Source organism: Cavia porcellus, unplaced genomic scaffold (genome assembly GCF_034190915.1).
Source record: "Cavia porcellus strain 051 isolate PalLab524CR breed Dunkin Hartley unplaced genomic scaffold, mCavPor4.1 scaffold_6, whole genome shotgun sequence".
Lineage (NCBI taxonomy): Eukaryota > Metazoa > Chordata > Mammalia > Rodentia > Caviidae > Cavia > Cavia porcellus.
Genome location: NW_026947489.1, coordinates 55,587,389 through 55,601,841, shown reverse-complemented (window position 1 = coordinate 55,601,841; position 14,453 = coordinate 55,587,389). Strand labels below are relative to the sequence as shown.

At 43.2% G+C, this 14,453-nt stretch overlaps 1 protein-coding gene across 7 annotated transcripts in view; it reads right to left on the bottom strand.

The window, feature by feature from the left end:
* Cul1 (cullin 1) overlaps positions 1–14,453 on the bottom strand; it is an 82,101-nt gene that overhangs the window by 54,212 nt on the left and 13,436 nt on the right. For 4 of the 7 annotated variants that reach the window (XM_005006087.4, XM_063250679.1, XM_063250677.1 and 1 more), the window contains one exon: positions 6,603–6,725. The exons of the other annotated variants lie outside the window; for them this stretch is intronic. The gene's annotated coding sequence lies outside the window, so the exon portion shown is untranslated. The remainder of the gene's footprint in view (positions 1–6,602; positions 6,726–14,453) is intronic. 7 annotated transcript variants of the gene reach the window in all.

The following is a 14,453-nucleotide window of genomic DNA, read 5'->3' as shown; positions in this document are numbered from 1 at the left end:
GTCAGAGATGTTAAAACGGTTTCTAGGTAAGGCAAAAATCTTTTCCTTACAAATCATGTCACACATAGTCAGAAAGCACAAAACTCCCCAAGCCTCAGAAAGAAAAAAGGTACACTAGGACATGAGATTGCTTCCCAAAGTACCCCTGGATTGCAGGTTTGCCAGGGGCATTTACGAAGGGCCACAGTTTTCGGACACGCATCTGGGCAGGGCCCAGGGAAGGGAGCGAGCGATGTGGCAAAAGCAGCCTCAGGTTCCCTCCATGTCTCCGTGCTCTTGAGCACTTGCCAACCCCTGGGAGGTACACGGACTTCATTTTCCTGATAGGAAACCAAGGCAGAAAATGTCACCAACCCAGGAGAGGGACAAATTATGCAACCAGCTATATCTTCGCACACACAATGACGAGTTTCATTTTTGTCTCACGTTAGAAAGATAATGGAATAGAACATGACAGTCAAAACAAGAAAAGGGAGGCTGTGTTTAATGGCTTTTTAGAAAGGACTGTTATTCCAGAGGGAGCCCAAGTCAACTGAATCAATATGAAACAAGAATCAATATGAAACAATCCACCCTGATAACTGATGAAACAGCCTGTTCCCGAGATTAATGATGCATAAAATTCTCTCGCTGGAGCAGGAATATGAAAAACGAAACTGTCACCAAGAATCCTGAAAAATATCTTCTTTAATATTACTAATGTGAGGCTGTATCCATGCATACTGAAAGGGTTTTTTAAAAAAGCACAACAGTTTCCCATGAAGCACTAATTAGAGCATCAAACTGAGCTGGGTATCAAGGAATTTGGGAAACACTAGCTTCAGTGGTTAAATACTTTACTTGGTACAGGACCTCAGAGGCCCTAGTAGGTCTCAGAAATTTCCACAGGAAAAAACACAATGCAGAGTTACCTCCACACTTAACTAAGTGCTCCTGGGTGGGAGACGACTACCTCAAACATCAAGTATCAAGCAAGCTGTTTTGACTGGGAAGAGGAGCGAGTCCTGAGGCAATCCATTCCGATTCTTGCTTGCACATAAAATACAAACAAATGATGAGTGCCAAGACAACATTTTTCTGTCAAAATGCATTGAGTACAGAGGTTAGACTGTATAAAGAATCCTGCCGAAATTTACTTAATGGGGAAGGGGGGGTTGGTGGCATCTTTCCAGCCTCTGGGACTCATGAACCATGCCCCATTCTGCAGTTTTTTTCATTTCAGAATCTCTAGTCAGGTGTAGTGCACATGCTTGTAATCCCAGAACTTGGGTAGCTGAGGCAGGAGGATCCCTACGTGTTCATGGTCAGCATAGTACACATAGAGTTTGAGGCCAGTCTGGAATACAAAGCAAGGACCTGTCTTAAAACAAAACAAACAAAAAGAGATCTACAGCATATGGTTTAATGAAATACACCTCACTACTTATATCAAACTATTCCCCAGCTAAAAAAGCTTTCAGGTCTTTATCAACTGTAAACAGTGCAGCCTTGCATGTATTGTCTGCTTCTTGCTTGCTTTGGTGGACATGTACGATGAACACCTGCCTGACACTTGGGATCTGGACTATGACATCATCCACGTGGGAAGGAAACAGGGAAGGCAGTCTCCTTGCTAGCCAGCTTGTAGGATGGCTTGCAGCTTGTCCTGGGCAGCTGCTGGAGGAGGCCATCCTACCAAGAAGAGAAGACCGGACTGGCTCCTGGCGTATCTCTGACAACACCATATGACTCTGGCTACCAGAGTTTATCAGGGAAACTGCAGCAATGTGACAGGCCCAAATGAGGCCTGACTATATGAAGAGGAAGTCAGAGAATCACAACTGCAAAATGATAGGCACAACCAAGGAGGAGGACCTCATCCTGGAAGCCAGGGGCAAAAAAGATAGCTAGGCTGAACACATTACATGTAACTGCTATTTTCTTCTTGTATGACCTTGGGCAAATTCCTTTATTCTCTTCACCCACTTCAAGGACTTGCCCTGAAACTACTAAATGAGGCCACAATATGGCCAGTGCTAGCTCCTATAGTCACCATCAGCACAGGACTGAATGGTTCTCAATTTCCTTTTGTAGAAGTCACTGGTGACCTTCACCAGAATGACCGGGTGGTGTGAGAAGAGCGCACACAGGAACAAGCTGGAAGGGCCAGGAGAGCAGGTTGCTGGCTGGGCAGAAGGCTGGCCAGGGATGACCAGAAGGCTCCAAGCCTCATTCACTTTTGGTCCGAGGCAGAGGCACAGGCAAGGAGGAGCCCAGGGGCTATGCCTGGCGAAGGGCCAAAGCAGTCACTGCAGAGGAAGGGCCACAGTCTGGGCGGGACATCTGGGCCAGGCCTTGCTGCCAACAACTGAAATGCAATAGAACTCAAAGAAATGCGAGGTCAGGGCACTAGAAATGTCCTGGTAGAAGGGCATTGCCCATGACAGTGGGGTTAAAGGTGGAGGAGGAGGTTCCAGGAAGGGCCAGGGGAGCCATTCAACTTTTTTTTTGTCTTTTTCGTTTTTATCGGTACCCGGGATAGAACTCACGACTGCCTGCTTGCAAGGCAGGCGCTTATGCCGCTGAGCTAAATCCCCAGCCCCCGCCATTCAACTTCTGAGTGTGGCAGTCAGTAGACAACCACCGGGGGTGGGGAGTCTGACCACCCACAGCCTGTGGTCTGCACCAGCACCTGGACGATGGCTCTGAGAAACCTTCAAGGCAGAGATGACTCTTCTTCCCACCAGGATGCCGGAAAGCTCCAGGAAGAATGAAGATGGGGAGAACACAGGCAGGGGTTCCCTACAGGACAACCCCACTAGCTGAGAAGATGGAACTCTTGGTGATCACGTAAGATGGGTGGCGCAGGCTCAGGTGTCAGGAAGGAGGGCAGGCTCTGCTCCGTAGGACCCAGCGAGCAGATAACAGAGCTTTCTCCCTACATTAGCCCCAGGTAAAGTGGCTCCAGATTCAACAGAACAGGTGATTCTGGAGGGAGGGAGGGGCACCGATGTAACAGCAAACTTTCAGGTAACACCAGTGTCACTTCCTCAGTCTCCTGTCAAAACACTCCAAAATCTCAGTTGCCACTCTTCCCATAATGTGAAATATTTGCCTCCATTTCTATAAACAGAGCACATATTTAGCAGACATGCTTGCCAGAGCCAACACTGAGGAGTGGTAAAATTATGTAACTCAAATCAGAGTTGTAAGAGAAACAAAAAATGAGGTTTTCAAGGAAAAACTAAAGCTGCTTTAGTTAGGCTGACAACTTTTTAGAAATGTAAAAAGACAGAAACAGCAAGACAAATGTTACGGTATGTTCTAAAAATAAACTTTCCATACAGATGATGAGAAAGTAAGATGTGATTCAAAATATGATGTTTATAAAAAATTTTATTACAGTAAAAGACACAGAATCCCCCAAAACACTTCTTTCACACTGCACCCCCCGTCCTTCCTGCTGCTTTCTGAAGCAGTTCTGGAAGGCCTCTTTCACCAATGTCTCCATCCATCTTATTCACTGAATCCAGAACTATGCAACTTTTGCTTCTCACTCAAAGCCAAAATGGCCGTAAGTGGTAAACATTTTTAATGGATTCAGAACACGGAGGCAGTCACAATAGCATAACTAAAGACATGAAAAAGAATTGCTTCAGAAAGTGGCATTAAAATTGGGTAAGTGTGTTTGAAGCAAAGGGGAGCATTATGATGGGGACTAATGCCAATTTGTCTTTTACTGAGAAAATTTTAAAATACTTTTTCAGGCACCTCATACAGTTAAAGTTCAGTGTTCACACATTCACGACAGGGCCGTAACGTGTGTGCTGTGCTGTCAGGAGGCCTGAATTACCAGTGGAATTTCTGTGACTGTTCCACTGGGTGGTCTTTTGCTTAGTTTTATTAGGAAAAAAGCTAATAGAAGTTATTAGATCCATCTGTACTACCAGTGGTACATACAAGCCACCTGACGGGACAGTCATGCATGTTCCACTGGTTGCTCAAGCCAGTGAGAATGTGTTAAATATAAAATGACTAAATTTAGCTTTCTAGTTCAGCACCACTTTAAATATGGCAACACTGAAATAACCCTGGGTATTAGTCAATAAAGTAATTACTTACTTTCTAACACTTGGTTCAATGGAAACACAGCACTCTGGCTCTTACAGAGTGACACGTAAGATTTGAAATGTGCAGTGAACTGATTCAGACTTGGAGAAACTCCTGCACATATGACTCAGAAATCTGTAAAACACAGGCATTTGTTACACTGTTGGTAAGAGGGGAAAAGAAGCACCCTGGAAAGAAGCCACACTGGAATGAAAATTCCCATAGGCTGTGAGGTGATCCGATCAGACCGACTACACAAAGAGGGTGACTGCAGCCACACACTCACTGTGGATGGGTTTCAGTCATGACATGGCACATACATGGCACTATTTTTATGTGTAAGATTAATTTGAAAAAGAATGTCTATAAAAGTAAAGGTTAGCACTCTCTGAAATCATATTACAAGTCACCACAGTTTTGGTTTTACTGTTCTCGTGTTTGGAATGAAAATAAAAACCAGAACTAAACCCCATACTTGTTTAACAACTTTTGTGGCTAAAATATGATGCCTGGGGTTTACTTTAAAATACTGTCAGAAAAAGAGCTGCATGACAGAAAAGGAACACTGCTTTCTATATCTACAACAAAAGCTGACGAAGCAGCAAACCCACACAACAAATAAAGTGACAGAGGAGCAGAAGAGTGAGCTGTGGCAGGGGCAGGACGGGAGGCAGCCCAGGGAACTCCTCAGGGAAGAAGTGGGCTGGCTGGAGTTCCCACAGCAGCATGCTTGCCTCCCAGCTGCTGTGTGTGAGCTGGTCTGCTGACACACACGACAGGACTACCAAGCTGGCTGCAGGCATTAACACGTGGAAGCATGAGCCTGGCACAGCCCACCTAGGTCGCCCTGTGCAGCTGGGATTGGGCAAAGTTGCCCAGCACCAAAGGGAAAGCTTCAGGCTGTCTATGTGATACAGTCTGTTCACAATTTAATCACAGATGCCTGCAGCTTCCACTGAATAGCTTCGGGAGTAAGGAAAGTAACCAGTAAGGAAAGTAACTCATGGCCAAGCAGCAGCCACACCAGGCTGCCTCTGCATCAGCTTTCTTGCTCGAGTCCTCCAGGGCTTCCACAGTTGCTCCCTCACCTGTCCACAGTGGAGTGCTCAGATAGGCATGGGGATGCACACCAGTCACCCAGCACTTGGGGAGATTGGGGCAGGAGGACTGCCATGAGTTTGAGACCATCTAGGTTACAGAGTGAATTCAAGACCAGCTTGAACTACACAGCAAGACCCAATCTCAAAAAAACAAAATGTACTGCTTGGCTGGAAGGCAAAGCCCAGGACTGAAGGCAGCACCATGCTCCCATCCTTCCTAGCCCCCCACATCCCACAACCCCACCCTTCCTGTCCCATTTTTCTAGAGACAGAGTTAAGTTCCATCACCACTTATTTAAAGCCATTCAAAAACGTTAACTCCATTTTCAGAGAAGCAACAGAATCACAGGCCCAAATGGGAAATGAGTTCTGCTTCAAAGTCAAATTCTCAAACCTGAAAGTATCACATCAAAAGACCAAGTTCATTAACACAAACTTAGCGTATGACATCAATTCCACTACTTGGTATCTGACGGAGACCAGCATAGGTAGGGACAAAAGACACAATCCTGGACCCTCAATCTTTTCCCCACCTACAGTATGATCTGTGATTTCTTGAGGCAGAACTTAAAAGTGGTTTTTGTAAGAAACAGTAATAGTAGCAACAACACCACCACCATCGTGACTCATTTGAGCCTACAGATCTCCAATAGGTAACTGAAGTCAGAACAAAGCTTGACTTCCATTTTGCGCTGTGTCTGTCATTTACCCCTACATTTACCTCCAATCTTTAGGTCAGATCCTGGCTCAGCTCTACTTGTAGGCGTATTATCCTTTAGGGAGTATCTGTCTAAAAGCAGCAACACAAAGCTGATCAGCTCAAATTTTTGTAACCTATCTCAATTTTTTCAAGTCTGGGACACTCAGAGAAGAGATCTACAGGGGCATTTAACTACCATGAGCTCCCAGGAGTCTCTGATCACTCTGAAATGCAGCACAATGCCAAGAAGAAACAAACTGCAGAGGATGGAGCACTCCCTTCTGGCAGGAAAAGCTTCTCCCAGCCTCCTCTCAAACTAGAACTGAGATAATCTGTCAAGAGTTGCTCCACCTGGTCCAGCCTCAGCCATTCCCATCATCTCCATTAGAGCTGTGGTCCCTCAGCCCTTCAAGCTCAAGTCCCTTCCAGAGTGTTCTTCCTTTCTAACTCTGCCTGTGACTCGCACTGACATGTTTTTAAATTCTTTCCCTGTGAGAAGAATGAACCTTCTCTAAAGAGTAAGCTAACGTCCCCGTTTCCTCTTTGGGGGGACAGTTTTTTACTCCCCAAGTACTTTAGAAAATAAGAAAACTCAAAGGCTTGTGCATAAACATTCACAGCACACTGTAACAGTTAAAAAAGCAACAATCAAATTTCCAAGCATCAAAGGTAATGAATGAACACAACATGACAGTCATACGACAGAAGCCTACCTGGCGGAGGAAGTGCAGTGCTGATGCAGCGTAGGTGACCCTCCAACACTGCCTCAAGTAAATGCCAGATGCGCCCACAGGCATCGACCCCACGTCCCATGCACGAGGTCCAGCAGTGGCCACCTGCAAAGACGAAGGGTGGACAACTGTGGCCTAGGAGGGCTTGGAATGGGAATAGTTGCAAACGCGCCCCCGGATCTTTGGGAATGACAGAAATGTTCTGAGGCTGAACTGTGGTAACGGCTGCACAACTCTGTACCCTCCCTAAGAACCACTGATAGATGTTTAAAACAAGTGCATTGTACGGTGTATGAATTACGCCTCAATGAAGCTGTTAAGAAGAAAAAGACCAAATGTGAAGCATGCTAACTATAAATCTTGTAGGGTTAAGTTCAATTCATTCACAGGAAAATGACTGAGCTCTGCATAGGAGCAGATCTGAGTAGAAATTCTCCCTCCATCACTGCTGAGTATCCCTAGAAAGCATGCTTGCATTACTGACAGCGGAATTTCTGATTTCCTGTAACAATCAGCAAACAGAGGAAAAAACAATTGAAAAGATTTGCCTGAAAGTGCTAGAAGAAATATTGTGTGGCATATGACTTACCATCATATTTCAGGAACGGGCAAAATGGCAAAACAAACTCAGAGGGAAAGAAGGCCACGACGACAAGAAGGCTTTTCAAAACAAGTGCTTTTCTCTGTTCCTCCAAGGACAATGAATAGAATTTGAACTGCAGAAGAACTGGAGTCATGCACAAGGGAAGAAAAGCATGGGCCACAGAAGTAAAACACATGAGGCCAGATGTAGGCTGTGCAAGAAGCTGCGAGAGGGCAGGCAAGTGTGTGGTGAACAGACGCAAAGCCTTTGCTCTGTGTAGTAAAGTAGTAGGGAGGTTTTGGAGGAAAAGGCAAGACAATGCAACACACACAGACTGACAGTGTCTGTGGATATAGACAGTGACCCGAGAGAGGCCTCAGCTCAGTAGCAACAGATGCCGCCAGGCAAGGGCCTGAGCAGCCTGAGCAGGAAGGCTGGTGCATCTGCCGCTTGGGGTGGGCAGGAAGAGTGAAGGCTGACAAGGGCAGCCCTCCAAATCTGCCTTTGCACCTCCAACGATTTCTCTCTCTCTTTTTTTTTTTTGTCTTTTTCGTTTTCGTTTTTATCGGTACCCAGGGATCGAACTCACGACTGCCTGCTTGCAAGGCAGGCGCTTATGCCGCCGAGCTAAATCCCCAGCCCCAACGATTTCTCTCTTATCTCCACAACTTGAGAAACGATATAACAAATCAAAAGCATTAGCTACTGCTGGTAGAAACACTCAATGATACGAACAGTAAAACTTGGCTTTTCCTAAGCATGCAATAGATCTATTTAGCCTCTGACCCAGCAATCCACTTCTAGGAATCCGTTCTCAAAATAAACTGGCTCAAACAACAAGAAATTGTAAACTCCTTTGACTCACTGCAGACTAGAAATTAACCTCAAGTCCATTGCCAGGGGACAAGAGATGGAACTCTGGCACACCCACACGTCACTCACTGTGCTATCAGGAAAAGAGAGGACCTGTGGTGCTGACCACACAGGACATCTCTGCAGACACTGAAGAAAACGAAGCACAGCCCCTGTGTTGGGGAAGGGCAGGCAGTACTAACATGCAGGTGCAGACACACTTCTCTTCTCACAAAGAAAACCTGGGAGGGTAAACTGCAAATAAAAATGCCCACTGTGAGAGGAAGGACATGGGAATGGGGAGCTGGGGGAGGGCTTCGTTGGGGCTGTGAGTGCAGACAGGGAAGAAAAGTTCTGTCTTTATTTTCACCAGCTTCTCATTGGAATCCCATGTTCCCTTTCGTTATAAATGCTGGCAACAGACCATGTAGCTCTTGTAGTGCTTTTCTACAAGAAATTAGGTTTTCACTGTCCTATGACAGTTACTGGCAGTACCATTTATGCCCATAATACTATGAAATTAAATAATTACAAGGTCCACTCAGAGTGCTAAATAGGAAGAAAACATGCCATCAAGTGAAACTCTCAGGGGTAGATAGTTTGCTGCACTCTTGATACCTTTTCTGGTTTAAAAAAAAAAAGCCATACTGTAAACATCATAAAAACATCTTGGGACATACAGTATTTGCCTTCAGAATCTCAACCAGTTGTACCCTCTATATTAGGTAACCAGCTGGCAGTAATATAACCGTAAATAAATATGAAGCCATGAGTACAAACTCTCATAGCAACCCTAGGTAGATTAAAAAAAATCATTTAGACATTCATAAGTGTGTTTATATGAAAATCTTTTTACCAGTAAATTGAATACTCAATTTAAAAATTATGCTGGCAAATAAAGGATAAACTTGAGACATTTCTAGGTAAATGGATGCACTCTGAGGCCATACTTTTAAGTAAAATAAATTGAATACACATGTTTAAATATCACATTGTTTCTCTTCTGTGAAAAACTGAGAAAATAAATAAGGACCCAAATGTGTAACAGATAATGGGAAGTAGCAAGAACATATTCAAATGGGAAAGGCAGAATGGTAGGGAGGAGGGGGAAGGGAAGGAAGGGAAAAGAGGACAGAAAGAAAAAATGGAAACAAAGCTTTTATAAGTAGGGAGGGAACAGGAATGGAGGGGAGGGGAGGGGAATGGGAAAAAAAGAAGAATCAAAGTATATCATGCGCAGACACAAATTCTCTACGGATGGGGCTGGGGATTTAGCTCAGTGGCACAAGTGCCTGCCTGTCAAGCGCAAGGTGAGTTCAATCCCAGGTACACTCCGCTCCCAAAAAAGGAAAAAAAAGGTAAAGGAATTCTCTATGATGCAACTGATCATTGTATATATCTAAAATGTAACAATATATTTGATTTTTAAAAATTATAACAGCAGCTGGGTATGTTGGCACACAACAGTGACCATAGGACTCAGGAGGCTATGGCGGGAGGATGGCCACAAGTTCAAGGCCAGTCTGAGTTACCCAGTGAGTTCAAGGATAGCCAGCACTACACACCAAGACCTTGTTGCCAAAAAACAAAACAAAACAAATTCAAAATTGTAGTCCAAACAATCTCTCTCTCACACACACACAGACAAACTCTCTCACACACACAGACAAACTTAGTAACTGCCCCAAAAGGTAAAATTATTGGCATCAACCTGGATAAAATCTTCCAAGTGTAAGGAAACAACAAAGACAAGCACCGAAGCTTGCACTCAAGAGAAGGGGGAGTGAATCCTTTTGCAGCCCCCAAAATGGAGAGAATTGGGAGAAGATACAAGTGAGGGAACTCAAGAGGCCAAAGGCAGAAGCCCAAGGTGCACAGCTAATACGACTTTCAGTTCACTTTCGGTTCACCATTATCAAAGTCACAGACAGATTCATCAAGGGAAAGGTCTGTTAAAGAAATGCCACTGATTAGTAAGTGCCAGAAAAATGGAGGCCTTCAAGAATGCAGTTCCAGGGTGGGGACCTGGCTCAGTGGGATTCACTTGTACACAGGCCCCAGGCTCAGTCGTAGGGCCAAGGGTGAATCAATCAGTCAGCCAATCAAACAATCAGTCTAAACAAACAAACAACCAACCAACCTGGAAAGTTGTGGTATATGTGGTGCATGCCTGTAATCCAGCACCTAGGAGACTGAGGCAGGGGATTGCTGTGAATTCAAGGTGGACCTGGACTACACAGCAAGACACTGTCTCGGAAAAAAGAAAAAAGAGATAAAGTAGCTCTAACAGAGTAGAAAACAAGAGCAGAGTGGGAAATGGTGCCCTGGACACAGCGGTACGATGGAGAGTTCTGCTGCTAACAGACACCAAACACCTGCTTCTCCCACTGGCTGGAGGGGCAGCAGACCCCCAGGAAGAGGCCACCACCACGCTACCCCGAATGGTGAGACATGAGTCTGCTTCTAAGTTCCAAAGCTAGGCTATAAATACTATTATAAATTTACAAACCCACAGATGTGACAGCAGTAATGCTTCAACTCCCAAAACAAACCGTGTATCTAATTAAAAAATAATACAACTTTTGCCAGGTGTGATAGGCCATGCCTATAATCCCAGCACTCAGGAGACTGAGGCAGGGGAGATCACTACAAAGGTTAAGGCCAGCCTGAACTACATAGCAAGACCCTGTCTCAGAGTAACACTAATAATTAATAATAAGATGATATAAAGGGGGAAGAGAAGAAGAGTTCTGTGCATATCTCATCCTTGACTTGCCCACACTCTGCATTCAGGCTTCTCACTGCCCTGCCCCAACTCAGACCACCGTGATGGCACTGGGGAAAGGTGCCAGTTGCTGCAAGTTAAAAACAGATGTACGCAGGCACTGCTAGTCAGTCACCAAGAAGGCACAATGTGAGTCCTACATGAAGAGGATTTTAACTCTGCTTCCTCAGTTTGAAGCAATCCTTAAAAACCAAGGTGGGTGTCATGATGTATGCCTGTAATCCTAGTACTCTGGGAGGCAGAGGCAGGAGAATTCCAAGTTTGTGCCCAGCCTGGAAATTTAGCCAGACTGTATCTCACAATCAAACATATAAAAAGGGCCTGGAGATATATGCCCAATGTGAAAGACCTGGTTCAATTCTCAGCTCCAAAAGGAGAAAGGAAAGGGGAAAAAAAAAAATCACAAACAAACACACCCAAGAATACATAGGGACGTGGAGATGCTGGAGTGCGAAGTTTCCAGTTCAGGGAGAGTGAGTGCTAGAGATCTGTGTGTGGCATGGTGACAGTGAAGAGTAATGACACAGCTGTGGACTTGAAGCCCGCTTTGTAAGAAAGTGCCACGATCCAGAACACTCCAAAAACTCCACCAAAAAACTACTAGATTTAACGAGCAAATTCAGTAACACAGCTGTTTACAAAATCAATACTCAAAAATCAATAGCATTGCTAAACAAATAACAAACTCACTGAGAGACAAATTAGGGAAACAGTTTTTCACAGTAGCATCCAAAAAAATGAAATACCTACGAATCAATCTAACAAAGGAGGTAAAACACCTCCACATTGAAAAACTACAGTACTCTGAAAAAAGGAGATTGAAGAGGTTATTAGAAAACGGAAAGATAGCACACGCTCTTGAGTAGGAAGAATCAATAGTGTAAATGGCCATAATTGCAAACTGTTATACAGATTCAATGCAATCCCAATCAAAATTCCAATAGCATATGTCACAGAATTAGAGAATACAATCCCAAAGTTCATCTGGAACCAGAAGAGACCTAGAATAGCAAAGGCAATCCTGGGCAACAAAAATAAGACAGGAGCATCACAATCCCCGACTTGAAATTACACTATAAAACTACTGTGATAAAAACAGTATGATACTGGCCCCCCCCCAAAAAAAAAATCAATGTAAAGCCGGGCACTCGGGAGGCTGAGGTGGGAGGATCCTTGCGAGTTTGAGACCAGCCTGGGCTACAAAGTGAGCTCAAGGCCAGCCCGAACTGCATAGCAAAACCTCATCTCAAAAAAAAGACTTAAAAAAAAAAAATCAATGTAACAGATTAGAAGATGCAGAAACAACTCTAGATACACCAAACCACTTTATCTTTGACAAAAATGTCAAACACATTCACTGAAGACAGCCTCTTTAATAAATGGTGCTGGGAAAACTAGCTCTAAACATGCCAAAGATTAAAACTGAATCCATATCTTTAACCATGACTAAGCTAAAATGAGACTGGATCAAAGATCTTAAAGTTAAAACCGAAATATTAAATCTGCCGGAAGACAGTAGGTAAAACTCTTGAAGACATTGGTATAGGCAAAGATTTCATGAACAAAACTCTGACTGCACAGGAACTATCGCAAAGACTTAACAACTGGGATTTTACCCTATAGAAAAGCTTTTGCATAGCAAGAGAACCACCAACAGGGTGCAAAGACAACCCACAACATGGAAGAAAATGTTTGCCAGCTGTTCCTCAGAGGATTACTATAGAAAACATATAAAGAACTAAAAAAAAAAAAAAAAAAAAAAAATCTTCCCATACAGATTTAAATCCAAAAATCAGCATCTGAGATGAACACACACTTCTCGATGAAGAAATACAAACAGCAAATAAATATGTGAAAAAATATTCAATGTCACTGGGCATTCGAGAGATGCAAATTAAAACAGCACTAAGATTCCACTTCACTCTGGAAAGAATGACTATTATCAAGAAATCAATCAATAATAAATGCCAGGTGGGATGTGGGGAAAGGGAACCCTTCTCCACTGTTGGTGGGAATACAGCCTGGTGCATCCACTGTGGATATCATTGTGGAGATTCCTCAAAAAACTAGGCCTAGAGGTCTCATTTGATCCAACTGAATTCCCCTTCCGGGTATCTTCCCAGAAGAATTAAATACATCATACCACAGTGATATATATGTACTCATGTTTGTATCAACACAATTTGTAATAGCCAGATTTGGAAACAATCTAAATGCCTACTGACTGAGGAATAAATAAAAAAGATGAGATATTTTTATACAAGAGCATATTACTCAGCCATAAAGAAGGATACTTTTTATAGGTAAATGGATGCAACTTGAGACCATACTCATTAATGAAATAAACAAGACATGTGTGAACATCATGTCATCTACCAGTGTGAGAAGTTGAAAGAAACAATGTATGTATGTATATACACACACGTATACAAAAATAGTTAAAATTTTAAAAAGTGCAAGATCTCACCACAAAAACGTATGAAAGGTGATAGGTTTGTACATAGTAAGCCTGAATTAATAATCTTACCACATATTTTAAAACATGTTGCATACCACAAACACAAACAAGTTTTACATTTTAAAAAGATGTGGTGGAGGAGACTGGAGTACCAAAGTAAATGAGGTACCAAAAAAATCCCAAAATGACTACTTTTATTATACCTTACACGCAGGAATTCCCCAAATGACAGCCTTTTTTCTTCTAAAATCTGGAGTGGCAGGAGCTAGTACTCATCTAATTCACATGAGTCCAATCAGACAACAGTTAAAACCTATTAATATGAGGACATTTTTAGAATGCTGGATTATGCATTTAATATTTGTAATACTTTCTTTAAAGATTTAAAAAAAAAAGAACTAGGGATTGAACCTAGGATCTCTGCACTGAGATACATCCCCAACTTCTTTAAAATTATATTTGGAGACAAGATCTCACCAAGTCACTATTGTCCGTGCTGGGCCTGAACTTGCCAGCCTCCTGCCTCAGCCTCCCAGACTTCTAGGATTCTAAGTGTATACCGTGGCACCTGCCTAGAAGCTCACTTTTGATTTCTACATTGCACTTATCAAACACGCTAGTATTTTACAAGGTAGAAAATATTTGTACACAAAATGCTAATACTTAATACTAATATTTTTCCTTATATAATTCAAAATTGTACCTTTTTACTAATTATTTGAATAACTAGTGTTTTATTAAGTATATTTAACCTTTACCCTTGTTACTACAAAAACAGAAAATCGGGCTGGGGATTTAGCTCAGTGGCATAAGCGCCTGCCTTCCAAGCAGGCAGTCGTGAGTTCGATCCCTGGTACTGATAAAAACGAAAAAGACAAAAAAAAAAACAAAAAACAAAAAAAAATCAGAAAAATCTATCAATGATGATGCCAATGGCATTCTTTGTAAACAGAAAATTCTGCTCCCTGACTTAAGAGACTGAAGGGAAGTGACCCTCCCACCCGGCCACAGACCACTCTCCTGCCAGCTTCAACATCTGTTCACAGCTGACTCCTCAGCACCCGGCACCCGGCACCCGGCACCTTGGCACAATACATGGGCTATACAAATACTGAGGATTACTTCCTCCGCGTAATTTAGGGACACATGTGAATC